Here is a 16182-nt window from a genome sequence, read left to right as displayed (position 1 = left end):
TGAAGGAGAACATCATCGAAATGAAAAGCTGCCAAAAATTGAAACTGCTATTTGACAAATCAAAGTTAGAAGATTTTTGGTGTGTTGCTATGAAGCTTTCCCAAGTCTTGTTATGGAAGCCATGACAGTGTTAATTTTCTTCTCAACAACTTATTACTGTGAAAGTGGCTTTTCGACATTGATGTTTTCATCAAGAATAAGTACAGAAATCGTCTGCAACTGGAAGATTGTGCTGCCTTGAGTAAAATCGAACCATCGTTTGAGCAAATTTTATTAATGCAGCAGCAACAAATATCTCACTGAGAAGTGACAAACAAAATAAATGACAATTACTTTCGTTTGGTAATTTTTGCATATTTGTGTGAAATATCGGTTTAACGTTTAATTGACCTATAAAAGCAATTTAATTTAGCAACATATACCGTACCTCAAAATTCAATCAGAATTTTTGGGGGTACGAAGAATGCTATGACCTGACAAAGGGATACGAATAGCAAAAAAGGTTGGGAACCCCTGCATTAGACATTTGAATTTTTGTAATGATTTTTAAGCGAAACAGAAGTTTTTTGTTAGTTGTTCGGGTGTGTTATTGTTCAAAATACATGTAAAAACTTACATACGAATCATCAACTACGCAGATTAGGAGAATAAATCAATAGATTTTTTTCAAGTCTAAACCTTAAACCATTTGACCAGGTTAACACTCACAATAGTATTTCAAACAAATTTTAATATAATTTATGTTGTGGAACCGGTTTTCTTCCAATAGGAGTCATCAGCACAACTGGATCGAAACGAAAGATTAGCATAAATTTGATGCTCTAAATATAAAGTCATATATTTCAAAAAATAAAGTCATATTTTTCAATTTTTAGGTTATTAACAAAATGGTCCTAGTAATGACTGTCAGTCACAATGTGTTCTGTAAACTGCTAATGCGGCTACGCAGCATCTAGATTAGAGCATTCGGATTAAGAAATATGGTTTAATTGTGTCGCAGTTCCTGATTTACAATGCTTCCACAAGATTTTGACAAAAATTACACTAAAAAAACACAAAAAGTTTTTCAATTAGCCATAATTGGACAAATTTTGACTTTATTGAAAATTTTTAACTTTATTGTCAATTTTGACTTTATTTTGATCTATAAACTTCTTAGAAACAGTCCCCTAGGTGCTGAAAACAACTTTATTCTTTGATTCGTGAGTCTGTGGTGGATCCTGTCCATTTAAGTTTTATTGGTACTTTCACATACAACATTGTAAAGTTGTTTAGATTTATCATTGCAATATTTTACATAGATTCAACGTCTTTGCAGTACAACGTCTTTGCAGATTCAACGTCTTTGCAGTTTGCAGTACAACGTTTAGCACATAAGATTATGGTCTGGGATTACAGACACTTGTCTTTGTTTTGATCGCATGCGTCTGTCCCACCTTTACTTCATTTCGCCCATTGCGGACAATCATTCGATTGGTGACCTATATATATGTAGGCCACCAGCCCACCACATTCTGGAGAAGCGTGCTCACAAGACACAAATTGAAATGACTTGAATACTTGGTATAAAACATGCAAGGCAAGTCGTAGTTGTCATCACAATCGAAAGCGTCTTTCGAACGATACTCGCTGCGTAGCCGCATCAGCAGTTTACAGAACACATTGTGAGTTGTGACTGACAGTCATTACTAGGGCCATTTTGTTTATGACCTAAAAATTGAAAAATATGACTTTATTTTTTGAAATATATGACTTTATTTTTAGAGCATCAAATTTATGCTAATCTCCGTAGTTAATGATTCGTATGTAAGTTTTTATGTATTTTAAACCAGGGGTGTGCAACGTGCGGCCCGCGGGCCAAATGCGGCCCGCAAAGATGTGCCAATTTTGAGTTGTGTGCGGCCCACGAAACGTCTTTATTATTTAGTTTAGTCTGGTACGTGTGAACAATTCATTGTGGAGTGGATTATTATAGATTTTGCATCTTCTGTTAACCATTTTAGAAATCTCCCACCGGCCACCGCTAATCCATTGTGTTAATTATTTGGAACGTAAAAATGTATGGTCACATAAAAAGCTTTATGAACAAATTACGACTTTGGAAAGCTCACATACAGAGATAGGAAATATTTTCCACTTTCCAACTTTGAGAGACTATGGAGTATGGAATGCATCCTGAGAAGAAAACTAAATTTGAAAAATTGTTGTATGAATTTTTAGCTCGTTTCAAGGACTTCAAATCTCATGAATATTTGTTTGGTATATTCTCTTCGCCATTCGACACAGTCATTGACAAAGCACCAGCTGATATCCAACTTGAACTGATGATCTTCAAGAGAAAACGGATTTGAAAGCAAAGTATTTAGAAATGAATCTTGGCGATTTTTACGGAAAACATCTCAACCAAGATGACTTTCCACATTGGAAAAAATCCATTGCTTCAAAAATGGCTCTTTTTGGCTCAACATATTTGTGCGAACAATTTTTTTCTAAAATGAGCGTCATGAAATCTCCCTATCGATCAGTTCTGACAGACGAATACTTGGAAAATGGGTTTCGAATTGCGAACACTTCCATTAAAGTACGGTAAATTTGGAAAAGCGGTTGGAAAAAAAAGCCAACTGCAAATTTCTCACTGAACTCGTTTAAAAGGACGGTGTGACAATAAATTTGAATAGCAGTTTTCTTCAGAAATTTATGTGTCTTAACTTATTATTTCTGCAAAGAGATAACCCCTAATAATGCCATAAGAATAACATGAATAACAAAAAAACTACTGTTTTGTGCCTGCAACTACTAGAAATCATATGTTAAATAAACGTGCGGCCCGCGATTTCACCCAGTTATTTATATCTGGCCCTCCTGTAATAAAGGTTGCACACCCCTGTTTTAAACAATAACACACTCGAACAACTAACAAAAAACTTCTGTTTCGCTTGAAAATCACTACAAAATTCAAATGTCTAATGCATGTACCTACCAAACCAGCTACTTAGCATTTAAAGTAAAAATGAAACGTCATATTTTATTATCTAAAACAGAAAAGAAAACAAGCTTCGATGACTTCAACCACCCTTTGGCCATTCGTTTGTCTCTTTTCTGAGGAGTTTCTCTTAAGCTTCACGATAAACCGTGATGCCGCAAAGCAACTAGATAAATTACACTGGTCAACAACAAAAAAATTTTTTTTTTCTTGCATGGGCTTTGAGAACTGATTTATGGTAACTTTGAGGTGCTGAATCCGAGTCTGACCTCAGATTTATCCTATCACATCAGGTTTGTGAGATATGATAACAGCAAATTGCTACTTTTGTCAAAAGTGGAAGATTTGGCGTTGCGTTTACCACCAACATATGCAGTGCTATAACGAAAGGTTAGCGTTAGACAGGCCAAAACAGCTTCTTCTTCTTCGTCGTATGAGCTGTTCTTTGGGACTATATGTTTGGGCATGATGTCATCAGCCACTCGACAGTGTCGTCATCCAGGGTCTTCAGTAGGGTGGCTCGTTTTTGAACTTTTTTCTTTAATTCTTTCGGGGTAGTGGGGAAATGGTGCCAATGAGTGAGAAAACGCTCATGACAAAATTTGAGATTTGTAAAAAATTGTCTTCAGCCTCCTCATGGGGCCCAAAAATCGAAAAATGGGGTCAAAAACGCAATTTTTTTTTTAAATATTTTTAGTTTGGGTAGATACAATATTGTTTAGATATATCTAATTGGCGTCATTTAAAAAATTGGCGTCATTTGAACTATTCCTTCAGCTTCCTCACAGCTTCCGAAAATTTCCATTTTGCTGAAAATTTCGCATTTTGTGGGCGGTTACATGATACATAATTGCGTTAGACATTTTGCCAGCTATAAAACGTCATTGTATTTCTCTTTATAGACCTGCCCTGAGCCGTTGCGTCATTTTTTAATGAAATTGGGTTAACTTGGTAGGAAAAAGTGACGTCTTTTATTTGAATTTACGTCACTGACGAAGTTTGTAGATATGTAACCACAAACAAAAATGCAAAATTTTCAGCAAAATGATAATTTTCAGAAGCTGTGAGGAAGCTGAAGAAATAGTTCAAATGACGCCAATTTTTTTTCTTAGGTTAATTAGATATATCTAAACAATATTGTATCTACCCAAACTAAAAATATTTAAAAAAAAATTGCGTTTTTGGCCCCATTTTTCGATTTTTGGGCGCCATGAGGAGGCTGAAGACAATTTTTTACAAATCTCAAATTTTGTCATGAGCGTTTTCTCACTCATTGGCACCATTTCCCCACTACCCCGAGAGAATTTAAAAAAAAAGTTCAAAAACGAGCCACCCTAGTCTTCAGTCCAAGCGTTCCATGTGGTGGTTGATGGATTGGGCAGTCATGGACGACATGATCTACTGTCTGGTCTGTGGCGCCACACTCGCATCCCGGTGAGGGAGCCAGACCCCATCTGCACATGTCTGAACGAAAGCGACCGACGCCGGTTCGTAGGCGGTTAAGCCGGACCCACGCAAGTCTTGCGAGGGACATTCCCGGAGGGTGAAGATCGACGTCGGGTAGGAAATCATGGAGTCGGGAGGTGTTGTTTTGCCACTCCATGTTCCATGTGTAGTTCGTCCAGTGTGCCGCACTTATGCCAAGATCTTCAACGTTGTTCAGAAGCTGTTGTGCGGCGGGCACAAATGGGCGTCTTGATTTCAGTCGCTGCTGTCCTCCAGGTAGGCGCTGGAGTGTACTGTGGAGGAGGTGGTCGGGGTCCAGTGCGCGACGAGCAAGGGAAATCATGGCTCCTTTACGGCGAAGCTCAGCAGGTTGGATGCCTGCAAGGATGGGAAGGCATTCCGTTGGAGTGGGACGCAGGCATCCAGTCACAGTGCGTAGTGCGTCATTGATGGCGGTGTCAATGTGGCGGGTGTGGGAGCTGCGGCACCACACTGGTGCGCAGTACTCAGCGGTAGAATGGACGAGGGCCAAGGTAGCTGTGCGAAGGGTTTTCGCATCAGCTCCCCAGCCGGAACCCGCCAGCCGCCTCAAAAGTGCAACGCGCGCTGATAGTTTTTTGCGCAGTGACTCCAGGTGTCGTCGGTACGTGAGTGACCTGTCCAGGGTTACGCCGAGGTAGGTGGGTTCGGCGCAGTAGGGGAGGTGTTCGTCATCGATGGTAATGTTGATCTCACGTTTTGCTTCCTTGTTGTTTAGATGGAAGGCCGCCGACACTGTCTTTGCCTTGCTGAGCTGTAGCTTCCATTTCTGGAGATATGTTGATATAGTTGACATGTCCTGGCTTAGGTTCCTCTCCATTGACTGCCAGTCTCCGGCTGGATGCAGGAGAGCCAGATCGTCTGCGTAAGCATACTTCCTGGAGATGGTGTCAGGCAGGTCATAGATGTAAGTGTTAAAGAGGAGGGGAGCCAGGACAGAGCCCTGTGGGACGCCGTTCCTGAGTCGACGTAGTCTACTTCGTCGGCCGCTACCGGTGGAAAGGGTAAAGCTGCGGTTTTGCACAAGTTCCATAATCATATGGACCATGTGCCTGTCAGGAAGGAGACGAAGTAGTTTGCAGGTAAGGCCGCTGTGCCATACAGTGTCGTAGGCAGCCGTGAGATCGACAAACACGGCGCCAGCCTTCTTTTTTGCCGAGAAGCTGTCCTCGATGTCTTGGGTCATCAGAGTGACCTGGTCTACAGTTGATCTACCGTGGCGAAAGCCGGCTTGTTCCCGAGGGAGCTGAGGATCTATTATCGGTTCGACACGGGCGTAGATTATTTAAGCCAAAACAGCTTAAATAGGTTACTGAACAAGGTTACTGAACAAGCATTGCCATAGGCCTGTTTAAATCTTTGTGGTTTCATGCAAAACATTGACGGGGGTGGGGGTCAGTTATACTTTTAGCCTCCCTTTTAGCTTGTTACTGCTGCATGGTTAATAATGTTGCTTAGAAAACAAATTGGTATCAAAATTATAGTTGGTGGGTGTATTTCAGCTACTTATGTACTACATGGCCTGGATTTCTGGATATAGCACAATGTGTACGTGCAATAAACGTAAAGTCAAATCTTCCACTTTTGACAAAAGTAACAATTTGCTGTTATCATATCTCACAAACCTGACGTGATAGGATAAATCTGAGGTCAGATTCGGATTCAGCACCCCAAAATTACCCTAAATCCATTGAAAAACTCCATGCAAGAAAAGTTGTGTTGACCAGTGTTATATATGTCACCACCGTTTCAAACGGCTAAACTTTCGCTACCATCGCCCACTTGGCTCATCACCCACTTTGTCCGTCACCCACTTAGCTCGTCGCCCACTTGACTCGTTGCCCACTTGGTCCGTCGCCCACTTGGCTCGTCGCCCACCTGGTCTCGCCCAAGTGGGTATCGCCCAGTTGTGGTGTACCGCTTGTAAATGTACTGCTAAATTTACTTTTTGTTTTGGAAGGATTTTCTTTTAACTTCAAAAATGCTATTCGCCATGTGATTTCAACTCGAGAGTGTGATGATTCTTTACTTCAAACTGATGTTTACCGTTCACCTTCATGTCCTGTCATCATTGTGGTTTCTGATGGTGATATTTGCAAACATTGCAAATTTTGCATTTTGGTGAATGCAAAATTGCAACGTCAAAGAGAATCCTATAATTTTCAAATTGGCAAGCTACCTTTACAAAAATTTTCCACAGGGGCAACAAAGAGTCGACTTCTGCAGACAGCTAGGAAACAAAAATCAGAGTGAGTTTAGTTTGTGTGATGATTTTGCTCTACTTTTTAAAGTATCAACAGCATAACATCTTTGTAAAACGAATATACATGTTTAGAATTGCAAGAATAAAACAAAAATTTATCCAGAAAAGAAGATATTGTTGCATTGGATTCTCCAATTGCTTCAGATATTCATCAGATTATGGAACGAAATTCTGACTCGTTTTATTCCCTGTTTTATTGGGAACAATTGAAAATGCAAAAACAACGTAAAAACGGACTACGATTTCATCCAGATATCATCAGGTAATTGTTAACACTTCACCAATAGTGCAAACGAAGCAATTAAATTATAAATTAAACATTCTTAACAAACTAAAAGTAACATACATGATGCATGAAATAAAACTGGAAATTGAGTTACCCCGTTCAGTTTTCAAGATTACTTTAGTAACCCAGCTTCAGTCACTATCTACAACTCTTCTTACAAAGTTGAAAAATTCTTTGCTGAACGTATAACGATTAACAAACTTTGGTTGATTAACCAGATATGCATGGTTAATGGAAAATGTAGTTGTAGCTGTAGTTGTATGCTGATAAAATTTTACGCTTTTTGAATGTGTTGCTTTTTTCTTTTTTTAGATTTGCTTTAAATTTAGCAATGAAAAGCGCCTCTTGTTATGATAAATTAAGGCGACATTTGATTTTACCTTCACGTCGCACTTTGATTGATTACCGGTAAGTATTAACGGAGCTAGATGATGTAAAAAGATAAAAAAAAGAGTATATGGTACTGCAGTTACTTTCTTGTTTTTTCCTGTTCAAATGATATCGAATTTTTTTGTAATCGGTAACCTTGCTATAAACCTGTTTTAGTAACTTTGTGTGATTTGTGATTATAGTATTTTAAAAATGAAAACCAACAAACCTGAAACACAGTACTGATAACTTCTGGTTAAACTTTTGCCTGTATACAGACTATCGAGTGCATTTATGCAGTACGGTTTGGCGGTGTTGTTGATGTTTTACTCTGCTCCTTAAGAAATTACAAGTGGTTCCTAAACTATACGGCACCCTATATCAGGGGTCCCACTCGGCATAAAATCATAAAAAATCATAAAATTTTGCTTGATTTGGAAAAAATCATAAAATAGCATAAAATATAGACACAATCATAAAAAATCATAAAATTTAGTTGTAATGGAGAACTGAGCATGTAAAAATCAAAAACATTAATATAGTGTAATGTGTAACAATTCCAACCATGATAACAGCATAATTATTTGTGTAACGATTGTGTTGAATGCATTGATTTAGGATAACATGTGGTTGCGTAATCAAGTCCAGTGTTGCCTGTGGAGCTGGAATGAGAAAAGGAGCGTAACTAGATACTTTCAGTGAATGTTTTAAACGTCATTAGACATAGACAAGTAGACGCTGACAAGATTTCAAGACATTGCAGTTATTGTTGGAGAATGGTGAAAGGATAATTTGACAGCAATGTTTTGGGAAAAAGCGTAGGGCTAGGCAAGGAAACTATTGAGGCCATTTGCAAGCAATGTGTTACTCAGGCGAAATTCATGGCGGAAATTCATGGCCTTAAACCTTGAGTGGGACCTCTGACATTACTTCCTGTAGTTTTTGCCTTAGCAAAAAACTTCAAGTCAAAAATTGCATCTACCCAAAGATACAAAAGGATTTAAGAAGCATTAAAGGATCCTTTGATTGAAGCTTATATATATTTCATTTGTATCATTTGCTTCTGGTGACTTTGAACGGTTTTTAGTCCTATTCCAATATGAAGAGCCACTGATTCACATTTTTTACTCAGCAATGTGCTATCTGATCACAGCTTTGCTTAATAAATTTATCAAAAAAAAACAACATATCATCCACAGAGTCAGAAAATCTTGTGCTTGATGTCACAAACAAAGAACTTCAGAAGCCCTTGAACTTGATTGATGCTGGAACATGAACAAAAATTTTACTCAGTGATATTGCAGTCCTAACTGAAACCGACAAGAAAAAATTTAAATCAGACTGTCTAAACTTTTTTGTGGTTGCTACAAGTTACCTTTTACATCATTTGCCATTGCATTCATCTGTTCTTAAGCAGGCACAATTTTTGCACCCAGAAAAAAGAAATGATGTTGGAACTACAACTTCTACTGTCAATCCATTGGACAGTCTCCAATTGCATTAAAAAGTGTCGTGCAAGTGCTTTTGCAATTGATGTATCTGTTTCAAGAGAAGAACTTTATGATAAGGCAAGACTGCAGTGGTTGCGGTATCAATCTAAGGATATTCTAGATGAGTTTTACAAAAAGACTGATCTTGAAAGTAACAAATACAGTATACACCAATTCCCAATCTTCTTACTGGACTCAAGCACAAATCAAATATGGTTTAACAGTAACACCCCTACCAAAAGTGTCTTCCTACAGGAGAATTGACTATTATTAGTGTTGTATTTCCAGACGTTTAATATAAAATAAACAATAATAATTGTAGCGATAGCCAACCAAGTGAGAAAACCATTTACCTCTTGTTACTTACTGATTCAGTGTATAAAATCAACGCAATATATAGTAAGAAAGAAACGCAAAACAATCAACTAAGGAACGTGGTACAGAACGCTCAATTGATTACACGCGCAGTGCGGTGGTAATCAATTCCAACGTCTGTACCAGAAAACGCTGAACTGTGATTATGTAGTGAGGCAGGTCACAAGTTACATAAGTTCAACGTAGATGACGACTATAACACCTCCCCGATAATTTTTATACACAAACATAAAAATGAACAAGACACCGAATTAAACAATTAAACTCCAAGTCCGAAACGGGCCGGAGGTCTGCGGCGACGGCTCGACCTTCGTGGGTTGTGTGGCCCGAATTCCGGTACAGTCGGTGTGTCGTCCGAATTCGTTCGGGCTGAGGTGGAGACAGCGGAGGAGTCGATTGTTGGTGCAGGAGTTTCTCCCGGCTCCTGGTCCTCCGATGATGCATAGCGAGGTTGCAGTTGGTCCATATGGCGCCTCCACGTCGGACCATGTGGCAGCAGACGTACCAGGAAGATTCGGTTACCCTGTCGCTTGATCACCTCGGCTGGAACCCAACGAGGATCCTGGCTCCGTCGTGGAGTGAATGATAGCGCGTAACAGGGATCTCCCGGTTTGAAATGTCGTTTTGTACTTTCGGAGGCGTCCGTGTTGTGAGGTTTTTGTCGGGGTACCACTTGAGACGGTGTAGGGAGAAGCGTGTCGATCTTGGTTCGAATCTGACGATTGTTGAGTAATTGGCTTGGAGAGCAGCCACTCGGAGTTGGCGTGCTTCGATACTGCTGTAGGAATTCCAAGACGGCCTGCTTCGGGGGTAAGGCAGATTTGCGAAGTGCTTGCTTGAACGTACGTACGAGGCGCTCCGCCGCTCCATTGGTTTGCGGATGGTAAGGTGCACCCGTGATGTGTACCATACCCCTCTCCTTACAGAAAGTTTGAAATTCTGTGGATTTAAAAGTAGTAGCATTATCGGTAACTATAGTATGGGGATAGCCGAAATGAGCAAAATCTTCTTCTAGCAGGTTGATAGTAGCTGTTGAAGATAAAGAAGTAGTAGCATGAATACAAGGGTATTTAGAAAAAGCATCAATGCTGAGTAACCAATGGTAACCCATGAATTCTACCGCATGATCTATGTGTAAGCGACTCCACGGTGCTTCTGGAACCGTCCATGATTGGACCTGGGTTTTAGATTGCGGTTGATATTCGCCACAGGTACTACACTTGTGACAAAGTTCCGCGATGTCTCGATCGATGTTTGGCCAGTAGACGGACGTTCTTGCCAACTGCTTCATTCTCTCAATGCTGAAATGTCCTTCATGAAGCAACTGAAGGACGGAAGGACGAAGTTTGGACGGGATGACCACTCTGGAACCGTAAAGTAGACATCCGTAACAAGTAGAAAGAGAGTCTGCGTACTTACGAAACGGTTCGACCGGGTCTTGTGGAGAAGACTTGGCCGGCCATCCTTCATGAATGAAACGCATTACCGTGGAAATGATAGGATCTTTAGAAGATTCTTTACGTAGTGAGGCAGCATTTGGGGTCTGGACCTGCAAATCCAAAGCATCGATAGCGCAGACGATATCAATGTCATTCGCACTTTCCTCTTCATCGAAGACTTTATCCCCTCCTGCTGGTAAGCGACTCAAAGCATCAGCGTTTTGATGATCCTTCGTCTTCCTGTACTCAATAGTGTATGTAAATTGCGACAAAAAGAGTGCCCAACGAGCCAAACGATTTGCTGCCAAAGAAGGTGTCGATTTGGTCGGGCCAAAAAGACTAAGCAATGGTTTATGATCTGTGACCAAAATGAATGATCTACCAAAAAGATATTGATAGAATTTCTTTAGCGCAAAAATTATCGACAAAGCCTCTTTCTGAATTTGACTATAGTTTCTCTGCGAAGCTGTTAATATCTTTGAAACGTTTGCTATAGGTCGTTCTGTGCCATCTGGGTAACGGTGAAACAAAGTAGCACCGATGCCCACACTAGAAGCATCACATGCGATACCTACCGGAAGTGACGCATTGAAATGTGTAAGAACCTCATCAGTAGATAGATGACGCTTCAGCTGAGCAAAAGAGTTTTCCTCTTGTTTTCCCCATCTCCAAGGAATGTCCTTTTTCGTGAGATGGTATAGTGGTTCTGCTACAGTAGAAGCGTTCAACGGTAGAAACTTCGAATAAAATTGTAAGGAACCTAAAAATGAACGAAGAGAAGATACGTCAGTGGGGGCAGACATCTCCAGTACGGCGTTTACCTTGGGACCTTTGGAGATGCCCTGCCTGGACAAAATGTGTCCGAGATACTCTACCTGAGGTTGTGCAAACTTACACTTGTCCTTCCTACACCTCAGGCCTTTTGAGTGAAGTCGATCGAGGAGCCGTCTAAGATTCTGGAGATGCTCCTCAGCAGTATTGCCACTGACAAGAATGTCGTCTAGGTAGACTGCGACCCCTGGAAGGTCGGCTGTAAGATCGTCCATGATCTTCTGAAAATAACCTGGAGCAGAAGATATGCCAAAAGGTAAAACATTTTGTAAAAGTACGCCACGGTGAGTGCTTAATGCGAGTCGTTTTCGACTGTCAGGACCAAGTCGAATCTGATTGTAGGCATCAGCCAAGTCTATCTTGCTGAAACCATACCCACCACCCAACTTTTGCATTAAGTCTTCTGGTAAGGGTAACGGGTGACGATGGGTCTCCAGGGAAGGGTTCACCGTGACTGAATAATCGCCACAAATGCGTAACTTGGCCTTCGCTTGTGAAGAATTTGAACGCTTACGGACTGGAACAACCGGTGTGCCCCAATCGCAAAACTGAACTGGTGTCCATACACCACGTGCAATGCCCGAATCATAGGCTTGTGCTAAGTCCTCCTTTAGCGCGAAAGGTATAGGCCTAGGTTTTAGAAAAACAGGTTTAGCATCAGACTTAAAATCTATGTCTAGTTCATAATCTCGCAAGCACCCGAGTTCAGGCTTAAAAACATCTTTGAACTCGTCACATAAGAGGGAGCATGCCTTCTCCAGACTCTTATCAGGCTTGTCGCATGACTGGATGCTCTGTAAAGTAGAACAGTTAGACAGAAGGAATTTATCGATAGAAATTCCTAAAGACGAGATTGCATCACGACCTAGCAAGTTTAGTCCTTTGACTGTCGTGACTACAAAAGAAATATTATCTGACCTTCCCGTGGAAGGACAAGTTACCTGGGCCGTGAAAGAACCCGTGATTGGTACTAGATGCTTGGTAGCAGATTGGAACTGCGACACTGGTGCTTGCAACTGAGGTGCGCCTACCTGAGTCCAGACGTCGCTGGAAAGGAAATTTCCATTTGTAGCAGTGTCCAGTTCTAAGTGTGTGGTTACCGAATTAATGGAGATCGGTACTTCCAACTTTGAATTTCGAGGTTTTCTGCAAGAACTAGAGAGCATGTTAATTTCCTCAATACAATTTACCTTAGAAGGTTTAAACTGTCTAGCTTTCTTTCGACAAACACTCTGTAAGTGTCCCGTAATATTGCAGAAATGGCAAGTGGCTTTCTTAAACCTACAGTCATTGGCGTTATGGTTGGAATTACCACAACGATAGCATTCTTTATTTTTAGAAGTAAAGAAAGTACCTGTAAGTTGCCTAGTTTTTGGAGGTTTGCTGATGGTCCTTACTTTCGCAACTGGTACTGGTGGAGTGCCGTAAACAGTTTCTTTGGCCACCTTGGCTGCCTCTTCGGTTTCTGATGCAACCTCCACCGCACGTTTGAAAGTAAGTTCATCAGCTCTGATTTTGAATAACGCCTTAAGCACAGCCTCGTTACCTATTGAACAAATAAAACGAGTACGTAAAGCTTCGTCCAATGGATTTGAAATGGACGAGAAGTCACAGGTGGCAGCTGCCTGGCGTATGCGGATGGCTAGTTCTTGAGCTGTTTCCCCGGGCTTGCGCTTCATTTCGCTCCAGAAACGGAATCGCTCTCTCACGATGAAGCGTTTTGGGTCGAATTGTTGAGCCATGTAATTTGTAATTTCCGTCATGGTGAGATCGTTGACTTCCTTTGGGTTTGTTTCCTGCGCAGCCAAATTTGTTAACATTTTGTAGATTGTAGGTGATTGATTGGTGAGAAAAACTTGCGGCATTTTGTCTTGTGCGACTGAATGTGCTGCTACAAAGGTGTTAAACCTCTTCCAATAGTCTGCCCACAGTTCAGTGGTGGCATCGAACGTTACGAACTTAGGTAAAGATACCTGTTGTTGTATTGTTGTTGGTTGTGGTCTTGAAGTTTGGGCTCGCATTTCTCGTAGTTGCTCCATGAGTAGTTTTGTCTGATCTTGGTGACGTTCTTCTTGTCTGGCCATTTGCTCCTTCGTCTGGCGTTCTTGGTTGGCAATTTGCTGTTGCAGGACTTCGATAAGTTTCTCCATGTTTCTAAAATCCTCTAAAAATTCTGTAAAGATCCTGCCGACGACGCCAGTTAAATGTCTGTTGTATTTCCAGACGTTTAATATAAAATAAACAATAATAATTGTAGCGATAGCCAACCAAGTGAGAAAACCATTTACCTCTTGTTACTTACTGATTCAGTGTATAAAATCAACGCAATATATAGTAAGAAAGAAACGCAAAACAATCAACTAAGGAACGTGGTACAGAACGCTCAATTGATTACACGCGCAGTGCGGTGGTAATCAATTCCAACGTCTGTACCAGAAAACGCTGAACTGTGATTATGTAGTGAGGCAGGTCACAAGTTACATAAGTTCAACGTAGATGACGACTATAACAATTAGACAAAAATTGGAGGCCTGTTTGATGATGCTGGGATAAAAAATATCCGCAACTATTTAGTCTGGCAAAATGTTTTCTAACATTAAGTCACGGTAATGCCAGTCCTGAAAGAGGTTTCTCCATTAATACACATTTGATTGATTCACATAGAAGTTCTCTTAAAGGAATCACAATTGTTTCACTGAGGATGGTGAAAGATGAACTAAATCGGTATGATGATGAGGTAAACTTTCCCATTAACCGTTTGAGTAATGTTACTAGAAAGTTGGTTTACATGAAAGTTGCCATCTGATCACGGCTTTGCTTAGTAAATTCATCAACAACAAAAAAAAAAGAACATATCATCCACAGAGTCAGAACATCTTTTGGTTGATGTCACAAACAAAGAACTTCAGAAGTCGTTGAACTTGATTGATGCTGGAACATGAGCAAAAGTTTTACTCAGTGATGTTGCGGTCCTCAGTGAAGTTGACAAGAAGAAATTTAAATTAGACTGTCTAAACTTTTTTGTGGTTGCTACAAGTTACCTTTCACATCATTTGAGTAATGTTACTAAAAAGTTGGTTTATATGAGCCATGCAAGAAAGATCAAGCCACAACAAATACTGATTAACAGGTCTGTTCCAAATGAATTATGATAAATTGGATTTCCGCAGAACCTAGAAGTACTGGTTATTCCCAATGTCTTTGCAAGTCTGTTGTTGCGTTGATTTGATTTTTAAAGTGCAGCTTGCTCTGAACTGAGCTAAACAATTTAACCACATTTAAATAATGTAAAGTATAACAAGCTTACGGTAGGCTATATTATGTTTTCTACTTCCACTCAAAAGCTGTACCGTAGCCTATGTTTGCTTTTACGTAATGACTTGCATTGATTGTTTTTCCGTAATCGCTTCTTATCCTTAAACTGTGAAAATAAATACTTTAAAAAAATTAAATGTAACAAAACATCGAGCTCTGATGTAAAATCATAAAAAAATCATAAAATTTTGATGAAAAATCATAAAAAAATCATAAAATAACCAAAAAAATTCATAAAAAATCATAAAATTTTTGACTTTTTTGGCATAAAATCATAAAAAAAATAGGAACATCTTGAGTGGGACCCCTGCTATATTATGCAATATTTCACTCACTGTTTAACTGGATGTGATTGCTTTGTAGTATGTTTATGATCTTTTTGTTAGCCACGAATAAGCAGTGTGGCTGTGACAATTTTTGTCATTTAGGATTTATGTTGACATGCTCTTTTGATTTGTACCTATAATATGCTGTTTTGCTCTTTTGCAGCACCCTATAATATGCTGCTCTTTTAATATTTTGTAGTAACATGAAATAGGCTAATAAAGTAGCCTCAGTGGACCTATGCGGTTATTCAAAAGATTAAAGTGATTAAAGCATTGCGGCAATCCAAAGCACTAACTTCTATCTTTGTTGAGATTGAAGCATTGCGCAAACGGCATGTTATCCCTTCATTGTCCAACAATACTAAATTCAAATAGCAATTACTTCGTTTTTCTGGAATGGCCCGTTTCGGTGAGTCCGATTCCCTATTAGGTAATTTTTTGATTTTTTTTTTAAATTATTGGGTACCGTAGCCTAATTATCATTGCCGTTTTAGGGTTAGGGGTTAGGAGTTAAGGTTAAGGGTTAGGGGTTAGGAACTCACCGAATCGAACTAACCGAATCGGACTCACCGAATAGTAGCAGACCCGCTCAGTAATACCCAGCGGGTATTGCATTTCAAGCATATTATACCTATGATAAAAGTGTCCTCACGGGGAAACAAAACAGCTTTTAGAAATGTAAATATAGCTTTGCCTAACACATGCACATTGCTTTGAACTTATTCGAACATCAGAGGCTTTGGTTTCTTGGTTTTGTCAATGGAGTTGCATATAAGCGCCCATTTCGGTGAGTCTGATTCGGTGAGTCCGATTCGGTGAGTCCGATCCCTATTTGGTGATTTTTCAATTTTTTTTTTGAATTATTGGGTACCGTAGCCTAATTATCAATGCCGTTTTAGGGTTAGGGGTGAGAGGTTAGGAACTCACCGGATCGGACTCACCGAATAATAGCAGACCCGCATATAAGATGCCAACCCTCTCTATCAAAGCTGTTGGAGTGTCGTAAGTAGTTGCAATAAC

The 16182-nt window shown here is 40.0% G+C and overlaps 3 protein-coding genes and 1 long non-coding RNA gene across 6 annotated transcripts in view; 3 read left to right on the top strand and 1 right to left on the bottom strand.

The window, feature by feature from the left end:
* Positions 1 to 16182, top strand: part of LOC145786235 (uncharacterized) — a 370479-nt gene that overhangs the window by 82519 nt on the left and 271778 nt on the right. The window lies entirely within an intron of this gene.
* The window catches only part of LOC145766021 (ATP-citrate synthase-like), a 363348-nt gene that overhangs the window by 168254 nt on the left and 178912 nt on the right, over positions 1 to 16182 (bottom strand). The gene's annotated exons all lie outside the window — the stretch shown is intronic.
* The window catches only part of LOC145788470 (uncharacterized), a 181011-nt gene that overhangs the window by 56157 nt on the left and 108672 nt on the right, over positions 1 to 16182 (top strand). Inside the window, exon 1 of one of the 3 annotated variants that reach the window (XM_082575887.1) lies at positions 2397 to 2656. The exons of the other annotated variants lie outside the window; for them this stretch is intronic. The gene's annotated coding sequence lies outside the window, so the exon portion shown is untranslated. Of the gene's footprint in view, positions 1 to 2396; positions 2657 to 16182 lie in introns of those variants that run through there. 3 annotated transcript variants of the gene reach the window in all.
* Positions 6614 to 16167, top strand: LOC145765923 (uncharacterized). Its single transcript, XR_014288682.1, has 4 exons — positions 6614 to 6717; positions 6804 to 6993; positions 7330 to 7425; positions 16062 to 16167. It is a non-coding gene; the product is annotated as an uncharacterized LOC145765923 (long non-coding RNA).

Source organism: Aplidium turbinatum, chromosome 1 (genome assembly GCF_918807975.1).
Source record: "Aplidium turbinatum chromosome 1, kaAplTurb1.1, whole genome shotgun sequence".
Taxonomy (NCBI): domain Eukaryota; kingdom Metazoa; phylum Chordata; class Ascidiacea; order Aplousobranchia; family Polyclinidae; genus Aplidium; species Aplidium turbinatum.
This window is presented reverse-complemented; position numbering and strand designations above follow the sequence as displayed.